We start from the raw sequence: 17,715 nt of genomic DNA on the forward strand, positions 1-17,715 counted from the left end.
GTGTTGAGTATTGCACCCACGAGTCAAGTTGGAACTCAGGGGGCCATATTCCAGTTTGGGACTCTAATGTTTATTACCACCCTCAGATCACCCTGCCAAGGATATAAAGAAGCCCATTATAAATCAATTCAGCTAAATTAAAACAATGGCCTTTGCATCCATATATATATATATATATATATATATATATATATATATATATGATATTAATCACCCATAAAAAAGAGTGAAACCTTGAAATTTGCAATACTATGCATGAATCTAGAGAGTATAATGCTAAGGGAAATAAGTCAGAGAAAGACAATTGCTGCATGATTTCACTCATACATGGAATTTAAGAAACAAAACAAATGAACAAAGGGAAAACAAAGGACAAACCAAAACAACAACAACAAAAAACAGACTTGTAACTATAGAAAACAAACAGATGGTTACCAGAGGGTAGGTGGTTAGGGGGATGGGTGAAATAGGTAAAGGGGATTAGGAGTACACTTGTCTTAATAAAGACAGAGTAATGTATGAACAATTGGATCACTATATTGTACACCTGAAACTAACATAGTACTGTATGTTAACTACACTGGAATAAAATAAATTGAAGGAATAAAATAAGCCCCAAAAAGAAAAATCCACATTGCTCTACTAGATTGTAAAGTCCATAAGGGCAGCTTTCTGTTTTGTTTTTTGGAGGGTAATCTATTTTGTTCACTTATATATGCCAAATGCCTAATGTACATAATAGGCACTCGATAAAGATTTGTTGAATGAATGAGCAAATACATAATGATCTCTGCCCCTTTGCTCCAATTACTTTATTTCTTTTCCTGCACTGATTTATACTACATTTTTTAATGTTTCCACAAAAGATTTTCACACAGATTCACTTTGTTATCATTATTTTGTCATTCAGGAATCATTAGATACAGTGATTTCATCTAATCTTCTTTATTCTGAAACTAAGAATGGTAATCAGAGTTTATGCATTAACCTTTTGTGAGCCAGGATATTGTAAATTTTGCCTTGCCTTTTTTTTAAGTCAAATATCATTTATATAAGAGGGATTAAAAAAGAATTTATAGATTGTCCCAATATTATGAAAAAGAAACTTGACTGCACTACTCTACAGTCACAGACTGACTTTAACCATAGTCAGTTGCTCACATAGTTATGTGACAACTTCAAAAAGAATTTGCCGAAAGTGTTAAAAGAATTCTGAAAACATTCAAATACTGTAACAAATCATATAAGGGGAGTATAGAATGGACACTGTTTAATCCATCACAAGTAAACTCAAAGCTTCTATTTTTCTAAAGATAGTAACAATTGTCCTTGTGAATTGTAATATTTTAGTATAAGGCTATTTGGGACCATGTAGAGTTTATACTACCTACTAACACCAAAAAATATGGCATACTTCTCTGAATCCTATTTAATACTGTTAGTAAATCATTGAGGTGATACTTCCATATAGAGAATCCCTTTTAATTCAGGGTACTATTAATTCATATCAGTGTTGTTACTTTTTCTGAGTTGAGTTCATTCATGTTTTTTTTAAGATTGCCTTCATTACATAGTATTGCATTTCTTATTTTATAATGATAATAGACATCTATTAGTTGTTTTGGTCGCCCAGCTTCTAACTCATTTTTAGGAGTGAAATATTGACTCCCCACGCTAGAATTTGAAGATGTTAAAAAAGGGGGAGGGGGGCATTCTCAGACTCTCTTGATGTGAAGGGACAGGCACATGATCTAGATTTTACCAATCAGATATATCCATCTCAGATTGTAAACTTGAAACAATAACAATTCAGGGATCACATGGAATCCTGCTTGGAGAAGAGAAGCAGAGGTGAGACTTATGGTGATGAGCATTTTGTAATGTATATAATTGTCAAATCACTATGTTATACACCTGGAAACAAACATATGTCAATTACACTTCAATAAAAAAAGACTTTGTTTCTTACAGGAAAAAAATTCTTTGTAATATTTCATATTAAAAAAATATTTTAAAATTGATTTAAGAGAATGTCATTTTTTTCCATGATAATATTTATTGTTCAATAAGAGTCACTACACAGGACCAAGGCACAATTAGACTAATTTCTTTAGAATTTCTTACATTTTGTAATTCAATCCATTCTGTGGAAGCATTATATCAGAAGCTATATAATAAACATAAGTTACAGGTAAAGATAGAGATGTGGACATCTTAGATAGAGATATTATGTATACACATTTAAGTCACTTTCACTAAGGCTATGAAGGTTATCATTGCTGACAATACCTATGAAAAATACGTTGGAAGTAGTATATAATTACTGAGATCTAGTTTTTTCTGGGGGTTGTTTAGGATAATTTTTTTATTTACTTTGATTCTCTAAAGAGCTTCTTCAAATTGCTATTTCTTTTCTTTTTCTTTTTCCTTTTTTAGGAAGAGCCAGAAGACTTTCCCCCAGCTTTATTGAAATATAATACACATACAGTCAAAGAAAGACAAATACCATATGATTTCACTCATATGTGGAATTTAAGAAACAAAACATGAACATCTGGGAAGGGGAGGGAGAGAAGGAGGGAGAGAGAGAGAGAGAAACCACCAGAGATTCTTAATTATAGAGAACAAACAGGGTTGCTGGACAGAGGTGGGTGGGAGATGAGCTAGATGGGTGATGGGTATTAAAGAGGGGACTTGTTATGATGACCACTGGGTGTTATATGTAAGTGATGAATCACTGAATTCTACTCCTGAAACCCATATGACACTATATAGTAACTAACTAGAATTTAAAGAAAATTTGGGAAAATTTCAAAATAAAAAAAGGTTAAGGGAAGCAATTGTAAGTCAAAAGGGAAAGATGAACAGAGTTCTAAAATAATCATTTGGAGGTGAAATGGAAGGGAATAAGAATCATAATTGTTTAATAAAAAGTAAATCATTAAAAAAAAAAAAAAAAAGACAGGTACCCGCATGGCTCAGTCTAACTCTTGATTTCAGCTCATGTCATGTTTATGGGATCGAGCCCTGCATCAGGCTCCACACTGAGCATGGAACCTGTTTAAGATTCTCTCTCTCCACCCCTCTGCCTCTCTCCTCTGCTCACGCTGTCTCTCTAAAAAAAAAAGAAAGAAAGAGAGAGAGAGGAAGGGAAGGGAAGGGAAGGGGAAAAGGAAAATACAATATAATAATTTGATACACATATATATTGTTAAATGATTACCACAATTGTGATGAGAAAGTTTCAGTCTACTTTCCTGGCAACTTCAATGTATACAGTACAGTACTGCTAACTATAGTCACCATGCAGTACATTAGATCCTTGTAATTTATCTTAAAACTGGAAGTTTGTATAATTTTGACGACCTTCATCAATTTCCTCCACTCCCCTGCCCCTGGCAATCACCAATCTACTTTCTTTTTCTTTTATTTATCTTTATTATTAATCTTTAAATGTTAACATTTTGTCAACACTTTTTTCACCTTGCAGTTAAATAAAAGATTGATATCAAAAGATGGATATAGATGAACTATCCTTTTTGACTTATTTTTTTCTGCATTACTCTCCACTTTAATATTAATCTGTTTTCCCAAAGCAGAAACTGATAATTTCCCGACATTGTGCCATGACTCTGTGTCACAGAGATAGTTTAATCAGATATAAAATGGAATCTAATATCATTTCACCTGAATAAGCTGAAGTAAAATTGGCCTCAGAACCAAGAAGAAGCTATAAATTAAACTGTTGAATCACACAGACTTGTCCACACAAAGGATACTTTAAGGGTAGGAGAAATACATTTTTCCAACATAAATGAAGACTTATAAATTGTGGTTTTATTCAACGAGTTAGATGTTAAAAATGACTGAAATGTTACTGTGTATATTTAAAGTTTGTTCAAGACTGGTAATTATATTTTTTGTAAGAAGTTGCATTTTTAGCTCTCAGTAAGTTGCAGGTTTTACATATATATGTTATATATATATAAAACATATATATGTTTATATATATATATATAACTTATATAAATGTTACATATATATAAGTTACATATATATGTAACATATATAACATATATATATGTTACATATATATGTAACATATATAACATATATATAAGTTACATATATATATTTGAGAGAGAGAAAAAGACAGAGCATGAGAGGCGGAGGGATAGAGAGAGGGAGACGCAGAATTCGAAGCAGGCTCCAGGCCTCCAGAGCCCAAAGTGTGGCTCGAACCCACGAACCGGGAGATCATGATCTGAGCCAAAGTTCAAAGCTTAACTAACTGAGCCACCCAGGTACCCCCATTAATACTTTTCTAGTAAGTATTGAAACATTTCTCTTATTTAGTACTATTATAATCAATTAGTCTAGCATAGTTTCTTATAAAGTTTCTGATCATGCAAGAACCTCTTCCTGTAGACTTCTTTCATGCAAAGTAGTGCACGTGATTCTCTTTGGTTACATTGTGTGGCTAGGATGAAAACCTAAGCCCTTACTTAGAAGTACCTCATAGGAAACTGTGGAGATGGTAAATGTGCCTGTCATATACGTATATGTGACATGTTACATATCACATGTGATTACCATCTATGTGAGGATATGTGACATATTACAAATGTACTCCTCTAGAGAAAATTAAACCCTCTAATAGGTAGCATAAATCATATGTTGATTCTCATCAAAGACGTTCCACCTCATATCAATTCAGGAACTCTAAAATAATTTTTGAAGTATTTTCACAGAAACTGAACTTATACTTTTAATTTTTAAAGAAGCAACATTTTAATGACATACTAACCTCACATCCTGGAAAAGATCTACGATTTTGTAAGAATTGTCTGTTATTGGTTTTTGATCTTCTATTTTCAGTATTTGTGTGACACAAAAAGGCATCTTGTAATTCTTGTTTAACAGAGTTAACAGTTACAGGCTTCAGTCTATGATACAAAATGGCATTAACATAGTCTGAAAACAAATAATCAGTACTTAAATTGTAGTCCTATAGATTTATTTGAAGGATTGAGGAATTGATTGGCTATATCAGTGAATTCAACTGTTTTTAAAAGTGCAGCAGTAATTTTAATGAAATTGATGTGTCTTATTGGAGACAAGATCTAATCTCATAATAGAAGCAGTTTATTTCTGTAATTTAAAAAAATTTGGGGGAGCCTGGGTGGCTCAGTCGGTTGAGTGTCCGACTTCAGCTCAGGTTACTATTTCATGATTCGTGAGTTTGAGCCTCACATCGGGCTCTGTGCTGACAGCTCAGAGCCTAAAGCCTGCTTTGGATTCTGTGTCTCCCTCTTTCTACCCCTCCCCTGCCCGTGCTCTGTCTCTCTCTGTCTCTCAACAATAAAAAATGTTTAAGAAAATTTTAAAAAATACTTTGATGAGGCAAAAATTAAAACAAAAACCTATAATAACTCCAACTATGTTATATGTTTTGCATTAATTTAATTTTTAATCTAACTTATTTAATTTCAATTTAATTTAATTTTGTGAGTGCTCCAGACATACATTTCATTAAATAGTGTCATGAGTTAACATATTTTTAGCACCATCATCAGCATAAAAAATTATTTTCAACAAGTAATCGGTTTATTTCAACAGTTTTCTCTAAAACCCTGAAGACAATACAAGATTTTACGTTTGGATAAATAGTAGAAAAATTAGCTTGATTAATATATTTTGTATTTTTATTTTTTCAAGCTTTCTTGAGACATAATGGAAATATAACATTATGTAACTTTAAGGTGTACAATGCATTGATTTCATACACTTATATATTGCTAAATGATTAGCACATCAGCATTAGTATATGCCTCTACCACCGTGCATAATTACCATTCCTTTTTGTGCTGAGAACATTTAAAATCTACCCTTTCAGCAACTTTCAAGTTTATAACACAATATTGTTAAGTATAATCACCATGCTATACATCAGATCCCCAGGACTTACTAGTCGTATAACTGGAATTGTGTACCCTTTGAACAACTCCTCCGGCAATCACCATTCTACTCTGCTTCTATGGTTCCACGAGTCTGGCTTTTTTAGATTCCACACATAAGTAACATCATAGGGTACAACAGTCCCCTCTTATCCACAATTTCACTTTTCAAGGTTTCAGTGCCCTGTGTTCAACCATGGTCTGGAAGCAGACGAACCTCCTTCTGATATATGGTCAGAAGGTCAATAGTAACCCAAGGCTAAGTCACGATGTGGATCTCATTCACCTCACTTCATCTCATCACACAGGTATTTTATCAGAAGAAGAGGGTGAGTACAGTAATGTAAGATATTTTGAGAGAAAAGACAATTCACACAACTTTTGTTACATTAAGTTGTTACAATTGTTCTATTTTATTATTAGTTGCTGTTGTCAATCTCTGTGCCTAATTTATAAATTAAAATTTATGCATGTGTAGGAAAAAACAGCATATTTGAGTTCAGTACTATCAGCAGTTTCAGGCATCCATTGAAGTTCTTGGAATAGATCCCCTGTGAGGAAGGGAAGGACTACCGTACCTGTCTTTCTCTGCTTTATTTCACTTCACATAATGCCCTCAAGGTTCTTCCATATTTTCCCAAGTGGCAGGACAAATTAAAAGATACTCTTAACTCTTTATATACCCTTAAGGTAATATTTTGTTTTCATCAGTTAACTGATAAGACAAATCACTGTTGAAAATAGAGTAAATAATGGCGAGTTAACTGTGTTACATTTGATTTACATTGAATATTTCCACAGGATGGCTTTGTATGTGTTCATTTGGTGGCAGGTTGCCCAAATAGTCCACATATACAGGGCAACTATGCACAATAGGGATATTTCACAGCCAAACATTTTGAGCTGCCTTTTTATGTTACTAAACAAAAATCTTTAAATTATTTGACAATTTCTGATCAACAGGTTGTATTGTGATCACTCATATATTCTGTCCCAAAATTCAGAACATTGATTAACTTTGTGGCTTAAGTTTCTTCAAAGTTAAAAATAATAAAGTTACCTTCATGGATGTTAAAGCTTCCTTCCAGCTCTAGAACATTATAAATTAACTGTAGAATTATGTTATGTTTGTCTTTTTTCCATCCAAAATTAAAATTAATTTTATATATAGTGAAATGTTGAATATTACTGAAGTGAATAGACAGAAAGGTAATATCAGCATGAAAAAAATAATTTAAATGTAAAATAAGCTAGTTCAGTATTTTCTAATTTATATGTGTTATTTATAGATAAAATCCATATCTTCTTATTTTAACCTATTTGAGAAACTGTAAAACTATTCTCCAAAGAAATCAAACATGGTTTCAAGGATCAATGAATCAATGAATTTTTTTTTAAACAAGGAATAGTCATGTTTTCCTATCACGTATATTCCTATATAGTGTTCAATATTCTTATCATGAAAAAATAATTTATATATTTTGTAATTTTAGTTTTCGCACATTAAACAAAATTGTCATTGATCTGGTCAATTTTTCATGATGACTATAGTAAATGAAATTCATACATTTGCCATTTTTATTCAAATGCTTTGTATGTCTTCGCTCATTTAGGAATAATAATCTTTGACACCATTAATGTGATAAAATAATTTCAGCACATAAAGTGAACAACTGAACTCTAAATAGGAAATTTGGGCATTTGGGAAAACCGTTTTGTATTTCTGTTTTGTTTTCCTAATTCAATTCTAATTGGACAGAAAAAAAATGCATTTAAGCAACAAAAAAAAATAATTTAAGTGGTCTATTCTACACTTGAGTACTGAGAATTTTTTATTGCTTTCTACAGTGTTCTTTATTTACTACAGTCGGTGCGACTGAAGATTTTTAAAAATCTTACTATCTATATATATAGATATACATATATATCTATATCTATATCTATACACACACACACATATATATATATATATATATATATATATATATATATATATATCTCAAAAGGCCAAATTTAGCCTGAAATAATTAAGTCAGCTTATACTAATTTCATCACAAAATAAGTAAGTGATCAGATGCCTTTTGTATTAATGTTAGCAGAGTAACATGGCTCAAAGATATCTTCTAGCCTAAGAGTATTTTCAAACTAGTTAACATTTTGATTTATGACCTGATGACGATAGGTTTCCAACATTATATACTATATTTGGGATAGAGTAAATTCCCTGGATCTTCATGTACCAGTTCCCTGGGTCAGTTTGAAAAGATTCTTGGGACAGATCCTCAAAATGAGGCATAAGGGAGAATGTTAGTTATGCAAGGCATTCACAAATGTATGCAGTGCCACTCATTGACATCTACAAAGAGTCCATTTTATAAATTGTCAAAGAAGCCATTGTGACAGAGTGACACCAGAGAAGAGCTGTCAATTCTATTATTAAATTGACATTCCGCACATGCTGCTTTCAGATGGAGACCCTTAATGAACTTAGTCTCCTTCTTTTTTCCCCTGCACCATTTAGTGTCTTCTTTCTTATCTGCTCTTCAAGTAGACATCAGTTTATATTAGTGTTGGATAAGTGAGCCCTCTAAGAGGCCATCCTTCTGGTTCATTGACAGAATACCTGGGAAGAGTCTTCACTGCATCTCTGTCTCTCAAGGATACTACAATGATTGCTACAGAAACTATGACATCTCCTAGGGTATTGTCAATCAAGCATTTGAGGGTAAAAACAAGAACAACAACAACAAAGTGTTTTAAGCAAGATAGCAAATAGTACGGTAATCCTATTTGTGAAAAAAGAAGAACAAGGCATTGTCTTAATCTGTGGAGCTCAACACCCAGCTCTTGGATGTTTTTGACAATGTAAAGCAAAGAGCAGATGCCTTAGCCAAAACTGAGTGCTTGGTACAAGCTAGTTGTTAATCCTCTTGGGGTCTCCATTATTCTACTAGCCCCTGGAGCCATGTGTGCTAAACCAGCATCCAATGAAGAGAGTGCCCTACCATCCTTGTTCATTTGTTTAATGCCATTCTTATTGTTCTATATCCCCCAAGCTTGGATTTCCCAGGTAGTCAATCTTGCTGTCCCGCCTGCTGTGAGCCCTCTATGAAGATGACAAACATGAAGCGATGGGGGTTTTGTTCTCAGGGGTGTCTTGTTGTGGATATCCTGTGACTGACAGCTGTTAGGAAGCAGGACAAGGAGATTTTTACATCTGTTTACTGCCTTCAAGTTTCCCCATTCCTTCTCACATTGGCTATTGTCATGCGTGGAGGAACAAGAATTCCTACCCTTCCAATGCACATGCCACAGAGCTACAGAGATGTAGGGCTAAGACGTGACCATTACATGAGAAATAAGAAGTGGACTGGGGTCACTGATAGTCGAAAGTTGTGATAGGAATGTTTATATTCTACTAGACTAACACTAAGAAATCATTTATATTATTCTTTAGATGAAGCAGGAGGCTTTAATACTGTACATTTTCAATATGATATGGGCAGAATGAGATATAATTTTTTTAATTGTGTCCCAACTGTTTTGCCTTAAACTTTTTATTTCTTATTACAGCTATTGTTTCTTATTAAACCTAAAAAAAACTGGCTGAGTGGAATTAAGATTTCTCTGGTAGTAAACAGGAGATTCACCTATAGTTTTGCATTTTCAAACAGTAACTGTTCTTCTTTCCTTTCTCTCTTTTTTTTTTTACTTGTTTTCCTGCCTAATTACTGTGACTTTAAATTCCATAATTAGTTGCTTTAGTATCATCTATGCTTTACTTCAAATAGGATGGTGTAATAAAATCTGAGGCTTATGTAAAACTTCAGCACAGAAATTATGACAGAACTTTCCTGAATGAAGAAACCAAATTGATGGAGTTCCCATGCCCATTATGTGGTCTAAAACTTTCTGAAAAATGTTTTACTGTGGCATATAATTTACTCAATGTAAGTGGTTTCTATAGAGCTATTGAAAAGCCTTTCTGTCACTTACTGGCTTTAGGATGATGGGATTTTAAGCCCTTTGATCCAGAGCCTGTGTTTCACAGTCAAGACTAAAAGCCAAGACTAAAGCATAATTGAACTTCCTAACTTAAAAAAAGGATTGAGTTATGGATAGCCTGAGGGAAAAAAAAATCAGTATGTCTTCAGACACAGAAATATGTGCTAAGTGAACATGAAACCTTGAAATACACACGTTAGCTAAAAAACCGAGTCTCAAGTTCAGGACATCTACCTATTTTTTTTGAACTACCTACACATGTTATTCATTTATACACACACACACACACACACACACACATATATACACATATACGTAAATATTTTCTTTCATGTTATTTCACAATACAATTATCTAAAACACCTTATTCTGCTTTAGAACAAGAAAAACTTTGAATACTTTTATATGGGAGGAAAATTTATTTTTCCTAGTATCCTCCTAGGTTTTCTGGCTGTGGCTCCGTGAATAAGACTGTCAAAAGGTGGATTAATGACAGAAAAGCATACAAATTATTTAATAGAAGTTTATGTGATACAGAGCCTTTATAAAGAAACAAAGATTAGAGGGGTTAAGTCTGAGTGTTTTCATACGAGGTTTGATGAAGAGTGAAAAGTCATAGAAAAATATGATAAGGCAAAAAGGTATGAACTAAGGGTAGTAAACTGGGGGAAACAACAATGCCTGTTCCTTCAGATTCCTTTTGGCATCCCTTCATCTTTAGAGATAAGGATGTTCCTTTCCTCCGGGTATAGGGAAGGCACCTCTCACATGAGGGTCTTATGACCTGCTTCAGGGGACAAGGGGGAGGTCAGAGAGTTTTCCCTGCACCTGCCATTTCTCAAATTCCTTGAACTTAAAACATTCTAAATGATAAGTTGCTATATTTTGGGGTAGTGTGTTCTGAACCTCTTTCAATATAATAATTTTAAGCATTTTGAGTTTTTTAAACAATTTTTCTCTTCTTTTTCCCTCTCAATCTCACATGACTTGGAATAAAATATGTGATTGACATCAAAAATACTATACAAAATTCAACCATGTGATTGAAAGGTCATCTTATTATGTAAGTATAATAATTTACAGAAATTCATTAGTAAGAATCTCAGACTTTTTGTCTAAGTGAAATAAGAATCATTTCTAATGCTATACCAGCTATAACATTTTATGATCCCATCACTATAAGGGCAATGAATTTTTGACATAAGGAATCCAACATTGTTCACTTTAGATGAAACACACTAATGAAAATAAAGCATACATTGTATGCAATTTAAAGTTACCGGCCAGAAATCAGAAATTTATATATATAATTTCCAAAATTTTGAATGTTAAATTTATACAAATCTTTTATTCAATTATCTGTTCACTCAGCAAAAATATAATGACATAGCGGTGGTATATTATTGGGGATACAGCAAAAAACAAACCAAATGATCCCAGTCCTCATGGAGCTTACATTACAGCTCAAGGAGATATTAATTAACAAATAAGTTGTATTATTAGTTGATAATAGCAAGTTATAGCATAAAAGGAGGCAGTTATTTTAAATAGGGTGATCATTAAAGCCTGAGAAGGCTATTAACTCCTCTGAGAAAACAACATTAAAAAGAAAGAGAGAGAGAGAGAGAGAGAGAGAGAGAGAAGACCTAGAATCAAGTAAGAGACTGAGTCATGTAGGCATTATGTAGAAGGGGTGTCCCGTAGAGAGAAGAACATGTAAATGACCCCGAGGCAAGAGTATATCTGGCTTACTTCCAGAAGAGCAAGGGTATAGCTGAAATAGCAAAAAGGAAAGATAAGGAGCATAGAGAATAAGGTCAGAGATATAAAGAGGTCAGGTTATGCAAGTGTTTGTAGAAAATTCTATACACTTTGAACTTTACTCTGAATGACACAGAAAACCACTGGACAGTTTTGAGCAGAAAAAATCAAACAATCTAAGCCATTGATGTGTTGTGAATAAACTGGAGAGTTAGTACAAGGCCTGAAGCAGGTAGACAAGTTAATTGACTTCTACTATACTGTCAACTAAGATGGTCGTGGCTGGTGGGTCACAGCAGTAGAAATGATGAGAAACGGTTCAATTCTGGATAGATTTTAAATATAGAGCCAAGAGGATTTGCTGCTGGATAGTACATGGAGATTGAAAAGCCATGTGCTTCCCCCACGACTTTTCACCTGAGCAAGGATGGAATTGTCATTAACTGAAACTGGGCTACTGTATAAGGAGCAAGTTTGATGGGTAAGATGAGGCAATTGATTACAGACATATGATGTTTGAAATGTCTGTTAGATGATTAGAGACATAAATAACAATACGAAACTGGTGTTCATGGGAAAAGGCTGGTCTAGGAAAACAAATTTGGGAGTTTATATACCATATATGTAATATAGCTGGTATATAAAGTCTGAAGACTAAATAAAATCATCTAGAGAAAAGAAAAATGTATGTAAAATATAAAATCTAAAGATGGAACTCTGGGACATTTCGAACCTCAGAAGTCAAGATATGAAGAACCAGAAAAGACTCAAAAGGGCTAGGCAGTAAAATAGAAGAAAAGTTAAATGAGTAGATGTCCTGGCAGCCAAGTCAAAATATTGTTTCAAGGAGGAAGGATCAATCAACCATGTCAAATGACTCTTGTAGGTCAATAATGAAGATGATTAAGAATTGAATACTGCATTTGGCTATAGTAAGGTGCTTAGAAATCTCAATAAAAGTGCAATTCCATATGCATTTTGAAGGGTGGGTGATAATTGGAGTACTTTCAAAAAAAATGGGAGGTAAGGGGGCTCCTGGCTGGTTCAGTCGGTACAGCATGCAACTCTTGATCTTAGGGTCATGATTTTGAGCCCCATGTGGGGCATAGAGTTTACTTAAAAAACAAAATAAAACAAACACAAGAAAATGGGGAAAATGTCATTGGCATTGGAGTAGTTTGCACCTACCCATAAAACAGTCATAGTAACTAGAGTAGCAAGACTAAAGATCACAAACAATATTTACAATAAAACCCAGTAATAAATTCATTTGGAGAAAATCAAATAAGGAAATAGAAATGATCCACATTATCACAACCCAGAAATAACTACTACACAATATGTTTATTTCCAATTTCCTTTCAAAACAAACTCATGTGGAATTTCACCAGTTCATTTTTAATATTTAACTTTAAAATAATATGAGATTTATTCTGCTGTGCTATAGGAATAAATGACTGGGATAATACAATGTATTAAGTAAAAAATGCTGATTGCAAAACATCGCAATCTTTTACAAAAAAAATATATATAAACTTCAAGAAGTACACTTGTGATAAGCACCAGGTGTTATATGAAAGTGTTGAATCACTATATTGTATACCTTAAACTAATAAAACACTGTATGTTAATGACTTAAAATAAAAACTTGAACTTAAAAACTTAAAATATATATAAATATATATATTTATATAAAAATATAGTAAAAAGCTGAGATAATAGTAATATACTAAAACTATAGATAGATGAATATATGGATGGGACTGGTGATACAGAAAGGAGTATGAATAGCAATTGTCTCAGAATCATAGGATACTGAGTAAACGTACTTTAATCTTGTTTTCTTTTCTACATTTCCCACATTTTCTGTAATAAACATGGTTTTTCTAATTAAAAAAAGAAAAAAATGATAAAGGATTCCCATTGCTCTAAAGTAAACTATAACTTTTTTCTCATGAGACCTACCCTCCAGGCTCATTTCACACACCTCTGTTTTCCTGGCCCTCAAACACTGCCTGTGCTCCAGCATTAATGAACTATTTTTAACTTTCTGAACCAAGTATGCTGTTTCATACGTCTGTGCCACTGCAGATACTAGTCTATCAGAAATATACCTCTCTCCCTCACTTACCTAGTGAACTCACCCAGTGAGTCACCTTTCAAGACTCCCCTCAAATATTTCTTCCTCTGAGAAACATTCCAAGACAAAACTCTGACAGTGTTTTTTCCTCTATCTTCTTTGAATTGTTTCTTACTGTTCTAGAATTTAAAACATCTCATTTCTACCCACTTCATCACACCTACATGTGTCAATCAAATTGAGAACATGAAAAAATGGGAAAAAGTTATCTTTATCAGGTTCACTGGGAAAAGTTGTTAGTGGTAGCCATATTACCTTCCTTTCTTTCCTTTTCCTGGACTCTTCACCTTGGAATGCATATGGCAGGCCAATAGAGACCTTCTTAAATTTTCTTTTTAATGTTTACTTATTTATTTTTGAGAGAGAGACAGAGACAGAGACAGAATGCAAGTGGGGGAGGGGCAGAGAGAGAGAGGGAGACACAGAATCTGAAGCAGATTCCGACTCCAAGCTGTCAGCACAGAGCCCAACGTGGGGCTTGAAGTCATGAACCGTGAGATCATGACCTGAGCCAAAGTTGGACACTTAACTGACTGAGACACTCAGGTGCCCCCCACCCTTTTTTTTTTAATTTTTTTTAATGTTTATTTTTGAGACAGAGAGAAGGCCTTTTTAAAACCATGACCTGAATTTACTTTGTCTCTGCCAAAAGAATTCACTCCAACAAATTTCAAAGGTTAAGAAGCTAAGACTTAAGATACTGTCTTTAAAACTGTCATGTATTACGGCAGTCTGGTTTTCTGACCAACTCTCGTGTCAGAAGCAAGATGTGATTCACAAAAGTCAAGCTCCACCAAACTTGTATCAAAAGTGGGATTTTCCTTTCCTTTGACTTATCAGTGCTCGGGACATCTCATAAGAAGTGTTTAATTACTATTTGTCCAAGTCTTCTGGCTTGCTTACAGAGTCAGTATTTAGGCACATGTACAGAGAAAACATTCTTGAGTTCAATTCTGACTCGTTCACATTTAAGATGTGGTTTTGCTTGTTTTCTTATCATAGTAGTTCCTGTGCAATGACAAAGAATGAGATAGATAAAGAAGAAAAGGATAATAAAAGCTTACAGCTTGCTCTACTTTCTCATGCCCCAAGGCCAGAGACACATAAAGAAGATATAAAGGAGATGCGCTATATATGTGCATATACTTCTATGTCAACAGCTATCATTTTGCATTTTTGTAATTTATGTCCATGCACTTCTCTACTCTTGAGCTGAGCTGCTTAGGATAGGAACTGTGTCTTACTCATTTCTATATTCTTAGTACCTAGAAAACTATGGTCATTAAAGAAGTGTTTAACAAATGTTTTTAAATAAAGAAATGCAGACATGGATGAATGTTAGAATATTAAAGTGTAGCTCCTGTCTTCAGCTGCAGGTATAGCTCACAATTATAGGACATAAAACAAATGCACAAATAATTATATGGCAAAGAAAAAATAATTAATAGCTACAGATAAAAGTACAGATATATCTCACAAATTATTTTACTCTATATTACCCTAATATTACAAGACAAACATTTTGATCTAACGAAATCTCTGTCTTCCTGTTGTTAAATGTCAGTACAACAACATACATAAGATAGGAGATATAAATGTGGAAAAGTAGGGATGGCCACACAAAAAATAAATGGGAGAGGGAGAAGATTGAAAAAGTGAGAGGAGTTATTATTGAGGGTATATATTGGCACAGGCATTCTGGAAGTAACTGGCAGTACTTAGTAAGATTATGTAGAAGTATACCCTTTGACCCAGAGATCACGGTTCTGGACACATGTCTCAGAGAAATTCTCACATGGCCTGTATGAGAGCAAAGGGGCAGATATTTACTGTGGCTTTCTTTGTAAGGGCAGGAAAACACAGGCAACTCAAAGAGTGGGTGAGTAAAATGTGGTGTACACATACTTGTGAAATGTTACACACCAATTAGAAACAACTAGATGTGCGTGTAAAAAAAAAGTTCTTAAAAGCAGCATTACATTAAACAAACAAACAAACAAAAAAAAAAACAGACCAAGATTTATAGCTCAATACCACATAGGAAAATTTAAAACACCTATACATTAATTCTACATATTTTATAAAGTTATATGAATATTTAAAGACCTATCCGACACAATAGAATGGGGTTCAATTGATGGGAACGAAAACAGAGTTCAGGAGTGAAGGGAAAATAGAACAAGTACACACACTGATGAGCAGTACAAGTAACTCAATTTCTTATGTATGAAAGATATTGTTTTTATAGGTGAGAAGTAGTATGAGAAAGTTTTAATAGATAGTTTACAAGTAAAATTTATTTGAGCAGCCAAATGATATTTAAAATTATTACAAATTTGAGTTGAATTTTTAAAATATATTTATACTTGTTTATGAAAATTTTACTTTACATAACCATTTCTAGAATCAGATAAAAAGATTCACAAATCCCTTCTTTAGAATTTTTGCACTCCTTCAGTTTTTAACATTTTATGGTTTTGTGAAATCCCAACTATTGTTTGTTAGGCACTATTGATGATATGATAACAAAGTAAATGCACATGTAATATGTAAAAAGCTATCCAAAAATGGAAAGAAGTTAGTGTAAATTCTGAAAGGCTATTTTCTATAAGTCCTGTCCTGCCATATATAACTCTATATTGAGAAAAGTAACAGACTACCTGTTGGGAAGACCATAAATGTGATAAAAATGTATAATATAGACTAAAGGACAGCAAACAGCCTGTATAGAGATACCAAGGACACAAAATTTACAATTACTCTGGGTGTTAAGACTTCACTACTTTAAAAAAGTTACAGTCAAAGTAATACAGGTTAATAGAGATTTAACAGGAAAAATGCACATAACTAATTCCTAAGCACTTAGTTATGATCAACAAGGGGATCTTTGCATGACTGAGTCATAATACTAAGCACCCAAAGATTACAATGGAAAGAATATTGATTCAGAGAAGCTGTGTCAGCTACCAATGCAGTTTACTGAGTCTGTGATTCTGGACATTTTATACATGTGGATCATAGACTTCTTATGATGATTAACTAAGTTAATATATGTAAAGAGCTTAGCATCCCTGGTACAAAGTTACACTGTAGATGGTCTTATTCTATGAGCCTTTGTTTCCTCCTTTATAATATGAGGATGACACGTTGTGAATCTTTTCTCAACTTTAATATGGAATAATAATATCTAACTCACAAGATTACCAGGACACTAAAAGTGTTTATTTAGGGTGGTCTGGGATGACCTCACTAAGAGGATGATGTTTCAACAGATACCCAAAAGTAGAGAGAAAAACAGACCTGCCGATATCTTCCAGAATAATATTCAAGATAGGAGGTGTAGCAAGTATGAAAGTCCTGAAGTGTGAATTTTCATTGCATGTTACAGTGCCAGCAAGGAGACCAGCACCGCTACAGCAAAGTGAGTGAGAAGGAAATAGGATAAAATCAGAAATGTTTGAGACCAGAAACATAGGACTTTATAAATCATTTTAAGGACCTTACTCTGAAAAAGAAAGCCATTAGGGGGTTTTGATAGAGTAGTGATATGGTCTGCTTGAGTTGCAAAAGAAGCGTTCTGATGTTCATTTTGAGAATAAACCAAAGGGGGCCAAGCACTGAATCAGGGAGAGACATTAGTAGACTCAACAACCATCAAGAAATAATGATAGATGGGGCGCCTGGGTGGCTCAGTCGGTTAAGTGTCCGACTTCAGCTCAGGTCATGGGCTCCAACCCAGTGCAGGGCCCAATGCAGGGCTCAATCTCGCGACCTTGAGATCATGACCTGAGCTGAAATCAAGAGTCAGATGCATAATCGACTGAGCCCCCAGAGGGATTTTTAATGTGTTTG

The sequence above is a fragment of the Panthera uncia genome, chromosome C2, assembly GCF_023721935.1.
Source record: "Panthera uncia isolate 11264 chromosome C2, Puncia_PCG_1.0, whole genome shotgun sequence".
Classification (NCBI taxonomy): Eukaryota; Metazoa; Chordata; class Mammalia; order Carnivora; family Felidae; genus Panthera; species Panthera uncia.